Genomic DNA, 12690 nt, shown 5'->3' on the forward strand with positions numbered 1-12690 from the left:
TACCCGGCGTGCATGCGGAGCGGGCGGAGCGTCGCGTACGTTCTAGGGCACGTTAACCTTCTGACCCCCACACGTCTCCGCCCCCAATGCCACCACCTCCTCTGGAGGAAGCGCTGGGGCGGAGGATGGAGACACGCCTCTGCGCTCTGCGGCAACGTGTAACGTCACGTGGGGCGGTGCGTAGGTGGCGAGAGAAAGGAGGGACCAAGACCGGGAGCGGATAGTTAACGCCACTCACACTTGGAAAAGAGCTAACGGGACAGTGGTGCAAGCCAATCGTAATCAGTCTTCTGGAGGCAGAGAAACTGGGGTGGAGACTTCGGATACTGCGGTTGCAGGTGCGTGATATCTGGGGTCTCAGGGAGGAGTGGGATGATAACATCCTAATCCTGGAAGCTAGGATCGGCCCCTGTGACACACAGAAGAGAGAATTCTGTGCCGCTCCTTTGTGTGCTGGATGGGAGAGGTTTCCACGTCTGAGAAAGGACTGCATGGTGCCCTTTGGAGTTGTGCTTTGCGTAGGGTCAAGTCGACTTCCCCCGCCAACCCCCAGCCCCTTAGGTCAAACCCTTCCGCGCACCTAGGACGCTTCCTAGCTGCCGTCCACTCTGAATCCCGCTTTCCAAGATTGGGGCAAAGACGCTGCCCCCAGTGCGGGGCGCCTACTTGGCCTGAAGCAAAGGCTGCCCTCGAGCAGCTGGAGTAATGCTGATCCTTTGTTCTCACCACCAAGTGACTCAGGTGTCGTTTTGCGATCGCCAAGCCTGGAGCAAAACCTTCGGAAGAAAACTGAGGATTCTATTGTTGAGACACCAGTGGTTCCACCATATCACAGGTCCTTGCTCTAAAAGTGGCAGAACCAAGTTAAATAAGTTCAGCAACCCTTCAGAAGTACTCTGTGCCTTTGCTCAGTTATTTTTATTGATGTCTCTTGTTTCCATAGTTGTTCCATGTAGACTGTAGGTGACTCTTACAAAAGCCCCAGTGATCAAAGCCCCTTCCAGGTTTTGGTCCAGAGAAAAGTTAATCTCTGCAGATGAATGTAACTGCTCAACTTTGTGGTAGATTAAATGCTACAGTGACCGTGGGAATCAGATTCTTTTCTTCCTTTGGCTGCCAAGGAATTTTAATTGAAGGCCAGCATTAGTTATCTGTGGATTATCTTCATGCTCTTTAATATGGGTTGTATACTGTTTTTAGCTATACTAGTTTCCATTAGCTTTTCGTGATATCATGAGCCCCCTTCAGTCCTTTGCAGGAAAATGTGATTTTGAACACACACATACACAAATCCGCAAAGGGCTGTAAAATGAATTACTGGCTTTGTGTATTAGTTTAGCTAATGGTATAAAAGTCTGTGTCGGGCTATATTTAAGGTCTACTTATCACATGCAAAGAGTTTACAGTCTGTCAAAGCACATAAAATATACAAAAAAGCTACAAAAGAATAAATGTAAAGATACGTGAAGTATAAGGTATCTACTAACACTCCTTTCAGTGGAGTGAAAGAAGGGAACTTTATTGTAGTGGGTTGAGATAACTTGAGGTGGAGTTAATATAGATGTCTTTAAAGAAGTTTTCTGCATTAGGGAGTAGAAAATGGGATGATAGCTAGAGGGGAATAAAAGGTCAGAGGATACATTTTTGTTCAATGTTTGTTTAAAGATGGGAGATACTAAAATTTATGCACTGATGGAAAATGTCCAGTAGAGTGGGCAAAATTGTTGATGTAAGCAGAGAGTAGTGTGTGTGTGTGTGTGTGTGTGTGTGTGTGTATCTGTGTTCACCACTAAATTGTATTCCAGAGTGGAGGACCATGCCTTTATTGTTTTTGGCTATATGCCCAGTATCTGGAATAGTGCTGGCCAAAGTAATAGCTACTCTGTAACCTTTGTAATATTTGTTGAATAAATGAATGACTTGGACTCTATTTCTCTTACCTTTTTAAAATTCATTCTTCAAACATCAGATACTTAAAACTATTAAAAAAATCATGTCACTGTCCAGTTCAAAGTCTTCCTTGGTCCCAATTGCACTCAAAATAAAACTCCAGGTTCTTGTGACCCCTGGGATCCTGCATGAGGCAGTACTGGCCTCCTGCAGCCCTATCTCACCAAAGTCGTTGCTTGCTCTTACTACTTCCATTTCAGCAATGATAGCCTTCTTTCATTTCTTTAAAGCGAAGGACTCTTTCTCTCTTTAGGGCTTTATATGTGATTTTGTTCAGCAACCCCTTACCTTCTCATCATTCAGGTGTCAATTTAAATTACACTTGGTCAGGATAGTTGTCTCCCCCTAAATATTGTAGTGGATGAGGACAAGGACTCGGGATCCAGGCTGTCTGGGTTTACATCCCAGCTCCTTACTTATTTGCTATGTGACCTTGGGTAAATTAGTTAAATTCTCAAAGCCTCATTTTCCCTGTGTCTAAAATGAGGACAATAGTAGTATCTATTTTACATAGTTGTTTTGAAGATTTAAAGAGTATATAAAGCATATGGTGCAGAGCCTGACATGAAACACTGTGTAAGTGTTCACTGTTACCATTGTTATTAGCTGAAGTTGAGTATATGCCCCCAGCAGAGTTCATTTTTATTTCCATTTTCCAGTTGTTTCTTCATAGTATTTATAACAATTGATGATTTGTCAGTCTTCTAAATACTAAACACAAAGAAAAGCAGGGATCATATCTGATTGATTCTCCATGCTATCTTGAGTGCCTAATTAATACCTGGCATTTATTTAGCACTCTGTGAGAAATATTGGCTAGAATAGGCTAGAAACCATGCTCTATATTGAAACATTAGTTGTGAAATTAATGTTACTGCAAGACCCAATGAAATCAAAGCCGAGATTAGTCACAGCATAGCTTTACTTTTAACATTTTACTTACATGAAGTGGCATTTGCATTTTTGTCATTATATCAAAGGCTTGGTTCTTAGGCTTGATTCTTGTACTTTTATTGATTCAATTCTGTAAGTCAAATTTTAATGGAAGACACTAAAAAGAGAACAAGAAAATAGTAGTTTTGAAAATTGGTTCAGTGTTTTGAAGTAGAAGGTGAGATGAAGCTGAGATGCAATCTTACCATGGCCCTTGGCTAGTGTAGCTCAGTGGATTGAGCTAGGGCTGTGAAAGAAAGTGGTCGCCAGTTGAGTCCCAGTCAGGGCACATGCCTGAGTTGCAGGCCAGGTCCCCAGTAGTGGGTGCGTGAGAAGCAACCACACATTGATGTTTCTCTCCCTCTCTTTCTCTCTCCCTTACTCTTTCTAAAAATAAATAAAATCTTAAAAAACAAAACAAAATATACCATGGTTTTATGTGCTACTGGGAAAGAAAAACGCCATTTTAACTATCACAACATTTTATCACTTTTAATTTTTCAAACTTATGGAAAGCCCTTTGTAAAATAATATCACCCTAGTTCATAAATATTAAAGTGTAAATAAAATTAATTGTGATGCTCTTATAACTTGTTCACATGCATAGTCTTCTTAACTCTTCTAATTCACTTTCAACTCAAAAGTCTTTTTTTAAATACATTTTATTGATTATGCTATTACAGTTGTTCCATTTCCCCTCCTTGATTCCCCTCCACCCTGCACACCACCTCCCATTCACATTTCCCCCTTTAGTTCATGTCCATGGGTCATAACATATAAGTTCTTTGGCGTCTACATTTCCTATACTATTCTTAACCTCCCCCTGTCTATTTTCTACCTACCATTTATGCTACTTATTCTCTGTACCAACCCCCCCCACTCTCCCACCGATAACCCTCCATGTGATCTCCATTTCTGTGTTTCTTTTCTGTTCTAGTTGTTTTTTTTTTTTTTTTAGGTTTGGTTGTTAATAGCTGCTTATATAGGGGAGTGGTGCAAGAGGGGAAAGTGCTGCTTGCTCCACTCTCTTCCGGTTTTCAGTCACTTCCCCTGCTACTCACAATCAAATTTGGCCCCTCTGGTGTTGGTTCCCGTGTGGGTGGGTTTGTGTACGTTCTAGGACCCTGTGGGTCTCTCCAACGAACTCTCCTGTGAGGCTGGGAGTTTCTCCCGCTACCGCGTCAACCCCTACGGAAGTTTTCAGTCAGAGGTTTCAGGCTTTATTTCCTGGTGCTGGAAGCCTGGATTTTGAGGTCTGTTGCACTCCCTAGTTGTTCCTCCTGGTTTGTCACGCAGATGTCAGGCTGCCCAGTCTGCAAGCCTCCAAGCTCACCCGCTCTGCCAGCCGATGTTTTCCTGCTGTCCTCTCCACCCGGCTGCCTGTCTCCACCCCACCTGGATGAATGGTTTGGATGAATGTAGCTCCTTGGTTGTTAAGGAGCTTGTTTTAAAAACAAACTGAATATAAGACAAAACAGCTAAAAGGTACCCAAACCTGAGACTTTCAAAAGGACAAAATCTGTGTTTCTGCATAGTGGCATAAGTCTTGAGAATACCAGTTTTAAAAATCCCATACATAGCTATTCACTTGTAAAAAGTTCTTAAAAGATAAAGTTTTTTAAAATATTTATTTATTTATTTATCTTTAGAGGGGAAGTGAAGGAGAGAGGGAGAGAAATATCACCGTATGGTTGCCCCTCACGTGCCCCTCAGTTGCCCCTGCTGGGAACTGTCCTGCAACCCAGGCATGTGCCCTGACTGGGAATCGAACCGCAGGGCCTGTGCTCAATCCACTGAGCTATACCAGCCAGGGCAAAAAGATTACGTTTTTAAAACAAGCTCCTGGACTTCCATACAGTTCGATTTTCCATCAGTTCTGTGTTTTTCTTTAATTTGTTGTCCTTCTTTTGCTTGTGCAAGGAGGCACACTGTGTCTACCTCTGCCTCTGTCTGGGCCGGAAGTCAACTCAAAGTCTTTTTTTAAAAAAGAGAGGGGAAGGAAGGAAAGAGAGGAAGCTCCCTTCCCCTCGCGGTGCAACCCAGCATTGACTCAACTCAAAGTCTTGATGCCCCCGTGTTTCCACCTGTTCTCTGCTATCAAGAACATTAATGACGTATCATTTCTTCAATGAGTGACCGTTATCATCTGTCTTGAAGGTTTTCTTTCAAGATGCTGATACCCATTCTTCACACTCTGATGCATGTACAGATAATGACAAATAAGTCATGACTGCTACCTGACCAAGAGTGACTTTAAGATACGTATCAATTTTAGATAAATGTTAAAAAATGCACCTTCAAATTAGTGAAATATGATATTGGATTTGCAGAATCTTTGGAGGAAAAATAGTGCCTTACGGATTTTTTATTAAGAATTAAAATGTTTCTGGCTAAGTGTATGTTATTATTGATTTTAACCATTAATATTTACATACTATTTGACAATATTTAATGTTCAAAATACCACTTACACATTACAGTACAGTGTAACGCATGCGTCCTCTTGGCTGAAGAGCAAGCCAGCCCCTCAGAGAGCCTCAAGAGCAGTCTTTAGTAATTGATGGGCCATTTAGAACCCTTACTCAATCGAAATGTAAGAATGTAAATTGCAGCTTTTTGCAATTGACATTTAGAATATGCATGGAAGGCTTTATCTTTTAAAAACTTTTTATAAGTGAATAGCTATGTATGGGATTTTTAAAATTGATATTCTCAAGACACCACTATGCAGAAATACAGATTTTATCCTTTTAAAAGTCTCAGGTTTGGGTACCTTTTAGCTGTTTTGTCTTATATTCAGCTTGTTTTTAAAAACGGAGGAACCACTTATACCAGAAATAAAACAATGGTTTTTTTTTTGCATTTTCTGCATGTTTTAAACAACAGAACTGGAATATCAAATTAGTTTTTTTTAACTGAATTTATATTATATTACATATTTCTTTTATTTTTTTGAAATAATTATAGATATACAGAAATTTACAAAGATATAATAGCGTAGATTGATCACTTGCCCAGTGGTTGATCCTTTGCCCAGTTTCCCCAGTGGTTACATCTTACATATTATTGACAAAAATCAAAACCAGGAATTTGATATTGGCATACCGTGTCTGTATAGTTCTGTTATTTTATCACACATATAGATAGATTCCTATAACTACCACCACAATCAAGTTACAGATGGCCATAGATGACTGTAAAGGTCTTCTTAGGCATACATATCCCCCCTCTTATGCATGTCCACCTCATCTTCCTCAGTCACACTTGAGGACTGTGAGCCATAATCCTCAGTCCCTGGAGTCCACTAACCTGTTTCCCATGTCTCTAATTTTGTCATTTCAAGAATATTATATCAATGGATGCAGAATCATACGGCATGTGACATTTTGATATTGGCTTTTTTCACTCATTATGGTGCCCTTAAAATCCATATTAGTTATTATATATGAGTAGTTAGTTCCTTTTTAATGGTGAGTATATTCTGTGGTATATATATACCACAGTTGTATACTTATTTATTTACTGAGCAATATTTTGGTTGCTCATTAATATCTATCACTTTACATAGTTATAATGTTATTTATTCTGATGAGAACTTTTGAGAACTACTATTAGCAAGTTTCAAATATACAAGGTCTGGAAAAATTCCAGCCATTGATAACGAGAACAGTTTGCAGGACATCTGTGTAACCTGGCAGCCAAGGAGAGTGGACTGGAATGCGCATGCATGAACAATGATGACTTCACTGTACTAGTCAGGGGAAGCAGTAGACTGAATGAGCATATGTACTGTGTGGCTGTCTCATTCAAAATGACTGAGGGAATAGAGCAGTGAATCTGTATCAAATTTTGTGTTAAGCTTGAACATTCCTCCATGGAAACTGGATGATTCAGAAGGCCATAGCTATAGGCAACTGGTGATTGGCAGCTTCATCAAGATAATGCACCCACTCATGCATCACATCTGGTGCAGAGTTTTTGGCATGACATCAAGTCACCCAGGTGACTCAGCTCCCCTGCAGCCCAGATTTCTGTCTTTTCCCAGAACCAAAATCAACTTTGAAAGGAAAGAGGTTTCAGACTGTAGATGAGATTCAGGGATAATACAAGTGAGCAGCTGATGTGATTGGGAGAACTGTGTGAGGTCCCAAGGTGCCTACTTTGATGGGGACTGAGATGTCATGTGTTCAGTGTTTTTTTATATTTTCTTCAATAAATACCTTTATTTTTCATATTACATACTTGGATACTTTCTGGACAGACCTCATGCAATACAATGTTGGTAACTGTAGTCAAACTGCTGTATGTTACATCTCCATAATTTATTTACGTTATAATGGGAAAGTTGTACATTTTAACCACATTCACACAGTTCTCCCACCTTCTGGAAAACACCAATTTGCTCCCTATTTCTATGGGTTTGAAACTTATAGGTGACGTCACATATATGTGACATCATACAGTAGTTTTTTTCTCTGTATGACTTAGTTTGCTTAGCATAATGTTCTTAAGGTCCGTCCATGTTGTCAAAAATGGTTGGATTTCTTTTTAATGGCTAAATATTATTCCTGTGTGTGTGCATACATAATTATCAAGTTTTCTTATCTATTAATCTACCCATAGACATTTGTTTCCTTATTTTTAAGTACACTGCAGTAAACTTGGGTTGCAGTTATCTTTTCAGGATAGTGATTTACTTCTTTTGGATATATACCCAGAGGTTGAATAGCTAGATCATGGTAGCCTAATTTTAATTTTTTGAATCACCTCTGTATGGTTTTGTACATTGGCTTTGTGAATTTACATTCACATCAAAACTGGCAAGGGTTCTCTTTTCTCTATATACTACACAACAATTATCATCGCTTGTTTTTTTGACAGTTCCCATGTTGATGAGTGTGAGGTAACATCTTGGAGCTTTGATTAGCATTTTTCTGATGATTAGTGATGTTGAACACCTTCTCACGTACCTGTTCGCCATTAACATCTTCTTTTGGAAAATGTCTATTTGGGTGCTGTGCACATTTTTAATTGGGTTATTTGGGGTTTTTGCTAGTGAGTTATATGAGTTTCTTACATATTTTGTATATTAATACATTATCAGATGTGTGGTTTCAAAATATTTCTTCCCATGTTTAGGTTGCCTTTTCATTCTGTTGATAATTTTTGTACTATACAGATGCTTTTTAGTTTTATATAATATCATTTGTTTATTTTTGTTTTTATTGTTTGTGCTTTAGGTGTCATATCAGAAAAAAATCATTACTATTACTGATGTTAAGAAGCTTATTTTATTTTCTTCTAAGAGTTTTATAGTTTTAGGTGTTATATTTACATCTTTAATTGATTTTGAGTTAATTTTTGTAAGTGATATGAGATGAGGATCTAGTTTCATTTTTGTATATAAATATCCAATTTCCCAACAATGTTTATTAAAGAGAATGTTTTTCCTCCACTATTTGTGGCGTCCTTGTCAAATATTAGTTGACTGTATATCTTTACTTCTGGGCTCTCGATTCCTTTCCACTAATCTGTGTGTCCATTTTTTTTTTAATATTTTATTTATTTATCTTTAGAGGGGAAGGGAAGGAGAGAGGGAGAGAAACATCAATGTATGGTTGTTTTTCGTGCGTCCCCTGCTGGGAACTGGCCTGCAGGGAACTGGTCTGCAACCCAGGCATGTGCCCTGACTGGGAATCGAACCGCGATTGTCTGGTTCGCAGGCCCGCGCTCAATCCACTGAGCTACACCAGCCAGGGCTCTGTGTGTCCATTTTTATGCCAGTACAATGCAGCTTTGATTACTATACCCTTGTAATATGATTTAAAATTAAGAAGTGTGATATGTCTAGCTTTGTTCTTTCTCAGGATTCTTTTGGTTATTTGGAGTCTTGGTAGTTCTGTATGAATTTTAGGATTTTAAAAAGTTTTTGTGAAAAATGCCTTGGAAATCTTGATAGGGATTGCCTTGAATATACTGATGGCTTTGGGTAGTATGGGCATTTTAACAATATTAATTCTTCCAATTTAAGAATGTAGGCTATCTTTCCATTTATTTGTATCTTCTTTAACTTCTTTAATCAATGTCTTATAGTTTCCAGTATATAAATCTTTCATTTACTTGGTTAAATTTATTTCTATGTACTTTATGGGTTTTGATGCTATTATAATTGGGATTTTTCTCATTATTTCATTTTTTGATAATTTGTTGTTAATACTACTAATTTTGTATATTATATTTGTATCCTGCTACTTTACTGAATTCATTTATTATTTCTAACACTTTTCCGGTGGAGTGTTTAGGCTTTTCTGTATATAAAATCATGATATCTGTAAACAGACAATTTTACCTCTTCCTGTCTAATTCTAATGTCTTTTATTTGTTTTTTGTTTTGTTTTGTTTTGCCTTATCACTCTGGCCAGAACTTCCAGTACTGTGTTGAGTGGTGGTGAGAGTGGGCACCCTTGTTTAGTCCTGATACTAGAGAAAAAGCCTTCAGCTTCTCACAATTGAGTACGGTGTTAGCTGTGGGCCTGTCATAGTTTACCTTTATTTTATGTTGAGATACTTCTATGTATAATTTGATAAGGATATTTATGAAGGGATACTGAATTTTCAATTTTTTTTGATCTTTTAGGTGGTCATATGATTTTTATCTTTATTATTAATGTGATGAATCACATTTATTGATTGGTATATGTTGAACCATCCTTGCATCCCAGGGATGGATGAATCATGGCATATGATCCTTAAATACGCTGTTGAATTCAGCCTGCTTGTATTTTTGTTGAGAATTTTTGCATCTGTATTTCTTAGGGATATTAACATAGTTTTCCCTTTATGTAGTGGCCTTACATGGCTTTTGTATCATGGTAATGCTGGCCTCGTAAAATGAGTTTATAAGTGTTCCCTCTTCAGTTTCTTGGAAATGTTTGAAAAGAATGGCTGTTAATTCTTTTTAAAAATCTTTGGCAAGCCCTGGCTGGTGTGGCTTTGTGGATTGAGTGCTGGCCTGTGAACCAAAGGGTCACCAGTTTGATTCCCAGTCAGGGCACAGGCCTGGGTTATGGGCCAGGTCCCCAATAGGGGGCATGTTAGAGGCAACCACACATTGATGTTTCTCTCTTTCTTTTTGCATTCCCCTCTAAAAATAAATAAATAAAATATTTAAAAAAATCTTTGGTAAAATTTACCCATCAATCCATCTGCTTTTGGACTTTGTTGGAAGGTTTTTCATTACACATTCAATCTTACAGGAATTGGTCTGTTCAGATTTTCTATTTCTTCATGAGTCAGAGTTGGTAGGTTGTTTCTAGGAATTTTTCTAGTTTAGGGAATCTGGTTTGATGGTGTATAATTGTCCATAGTAGAATTGTATGATTGTATTTTTGTGGTATCAGGTATAGTGTCTTTTATTTATAATTTTATTATTTGGGATCTCTCCACTTCTCTTTCTCTCTCTGGTTAGTCTAAGTAAAGGTTTGTCAACTTACTCTTTTCAAAGAACCACATCTTAGTTTTGTCAGTCTTTTTATTGTTTTCCTATTTTTTATTTCATTTATTTCTATTCTAGTCTTTATTATTTCTTTCTTTTTTCTCAAATCCTTGAGATGTAAAGTTAAGTTGTTTATTTGAGGTCTTTTCCCTTGTTACTATACATTTAGTATACATTTGTTACTATAAATTTTCCTCTTAGAATCGCTTTTGCTGCATTCCATAAGTTTGTGTATGTTGTAATTTCATTTTCAAGATTTAAAAAATATGCATGTGTATTTAAGTCTTTACCCAAGGATATGTTTATTGATTTTTTTTTAGAGAGAGAGGGAGGAGGAGTGAGGAAGGAAGACGGAGAAAGAGAGAGAAGGGAGAGAGAGGGAGGGAGGCAGGGGTGGGTGGGGGTAGGTGGGGGAGTTGCTTCCCATATGCACCCTGACCAGGGATAAAACCTGCAACCTAGGTGTATGCCCTGACCAGGGATCCAACCCGCAGCCTTTGGTGTACGGGAGGTGCCCCAACCAACTTGAGGCAGGGCTCAAACTATTTTTATTTCCTACTTAAATTCTTCTTTAATGTACTGGTTGTTCAAGAATGTTGTTGAATTTCCAAGTATTTGCCAGTCTTCCTCCTGTTACTGATTTCTAGTTTGATGTGATTGTAGCTAAAAAACAGAGTTGGTATGTTTTTAGTCTTCTTAAATTTGCTGAGACTTGCTCTGTGGCCTAACATATGTCTTTATCCTAGAAAATGTTCTCTTTATGCTTGAGAAAAACGATTATTCTGCTCTTTCTGAACAGAATGTTCTGTAAATATCTCTTAGTTCTCTTTGGTCTACTATGCTGTTCAAATCCTCTGTTTCCTTACTGATTTTCTGCTTGGATGGACTCTCCATTGTTGAAAGTGTTGAATTAAAGTCCCCAGTTATTACTGTAATGCCGTTTATAGTTCCTGTTAGTTCCATGAGTGTTTGCTTTATATGTTTTGATGCTCTGTTGTTACATGAGTGAATATTTACAATTTTTGTATCTTCTTGATGATCGACACGATTATCATATAATGACCTTCTTTGTTTCCTTTGACTATTTTTAGCTTCAAATTTATTTTGTCTGTTATAAGTATAGCTACTCCTGCTTTCTTTTCATTACTATTTGCTTAAAATACCTTTTCCCACACCTTTTCTCTCAGTCTGTTTACCAAAGTGAGTCTCTTGTTAGCAGCTTATTGTTGGATTTTTTAAATCCATTCAGTCATTCTGTCTTTTGCTTTAAACTTTAAACCATTTACGTTTCAAGTAATTATTACTAGGTAAAGTCTTGCCATTGCCATGTCGTTGGGTTCTGACAGTTTTGTAGATCCTTTGTTTCTTTTTATCTTTCTGTCTTCTTTGTGATTTGATGATTTTTTGTAGTAATGTTGTTACACTCCTGTATCACAATATTCTATGTAGTTCCTACAGGTTTTTCCTTAATGCTTACTCTGAGGCTTACATAAAATATAACACCCTTTCAGCTGATAACCTAATTTTTATAACATATATAAACTGGACAGTTTCCCCCCCATATATTTTAGGCTATTGATTTTTTGTAAGTTTTTAAAAAAAATTTACTTATTTTTAGAGAGAAAGGAAGGGAGTGAGAGAGAGAGAGGGAGAGAAACAGCATTGTGTGGTTGCCTCTTGAGAACCCCATACTGGGGACCTGTCCCGAAACCCCGGCATGTGCCCCGACTGGGAATCGAGCTGGCGACTCTGGTTCACAGGCCAGCGCTCAATCCACTGAGTCACACCAGCCAAGGCTGATATTTCAATTTACATAAATTTTATAGTATGTGTTCTGTAACAAATTACTGTATTTATGGTTATTTTAATATGTTAACTTTTAAATTAGAGTTGTCAAATGAATTATGTACCACCCTTACAATATTAGAGAATCTGACTTTGACACTCTATTTACTACTGTCAGTGTTACATTTACATTCATATGTTCTCATGATGTCGATTGGCATCCAATTTCTGCTTAAAGAACTTACTGTGGTATTTCTCATAAGGCAGGTTTAGTGGTAATGAACTCCCATAGCTTTTGGGGTTTGTTTTTTGTTTTTTATTTTTTTGGAAAATTTTTATCTCATTTTTTCTGAAAGACAGCTTGCCAGGTATAATATTCTTAGCTGATAATTTTTGTCCTGTCAATTTTTTTCCTGTCAGTATTTTAAATATATTGCCTTGTTCTCGACTGGCCTACAAATTTCTGCCCATAGTCTTATTGGGGGTGGCAGTCTGATGTTTTGCTTTTCTGCTGCATTCTGTCATTG

At 37.9% G+C, this 12690-nt stretch overlaps 1 protein-coding gene across 1 annotated transcript in view; it reads left to right on the forward strand.

Annotated features, from left to right (window-relative positions):
• The first annotated feature begins 134 nt into the window (after positions 1–134).
• KBTBD3 (kelch repeat and BTB domain containing 3) overlaps positions 135–12690 on the forward strand; it is a 30912-nt gene continuing 18356 nt past the window's right edge. The window contains exon 1 of the mRNA XM_037161641.2: positions 135–338. The gene's annotated coding sequence lies outside the window, so the exon portion shown is untranslated. The remainder of the gene's footprint in view (positions 339–12690) is intronic.

This window comes from Artibeus jamaicensis, unplaced genomic scaffold, assembly GCF_021234435.1.
Source record: "Artibeus jamaicensis isolate MK-2021 breed Jamaican fruit bat unplaced genomic scaffold, CSHL_Jam_final contig_585, whole genome shotgun sequence".
Taxonomy (NCBI): domain Eukaryota; kingdom Metazoa; phylum Chordata; class Mammalia; order Chiroptera; family Phyllostomidae; genus Artibeus; species Artibeus jamaicensis.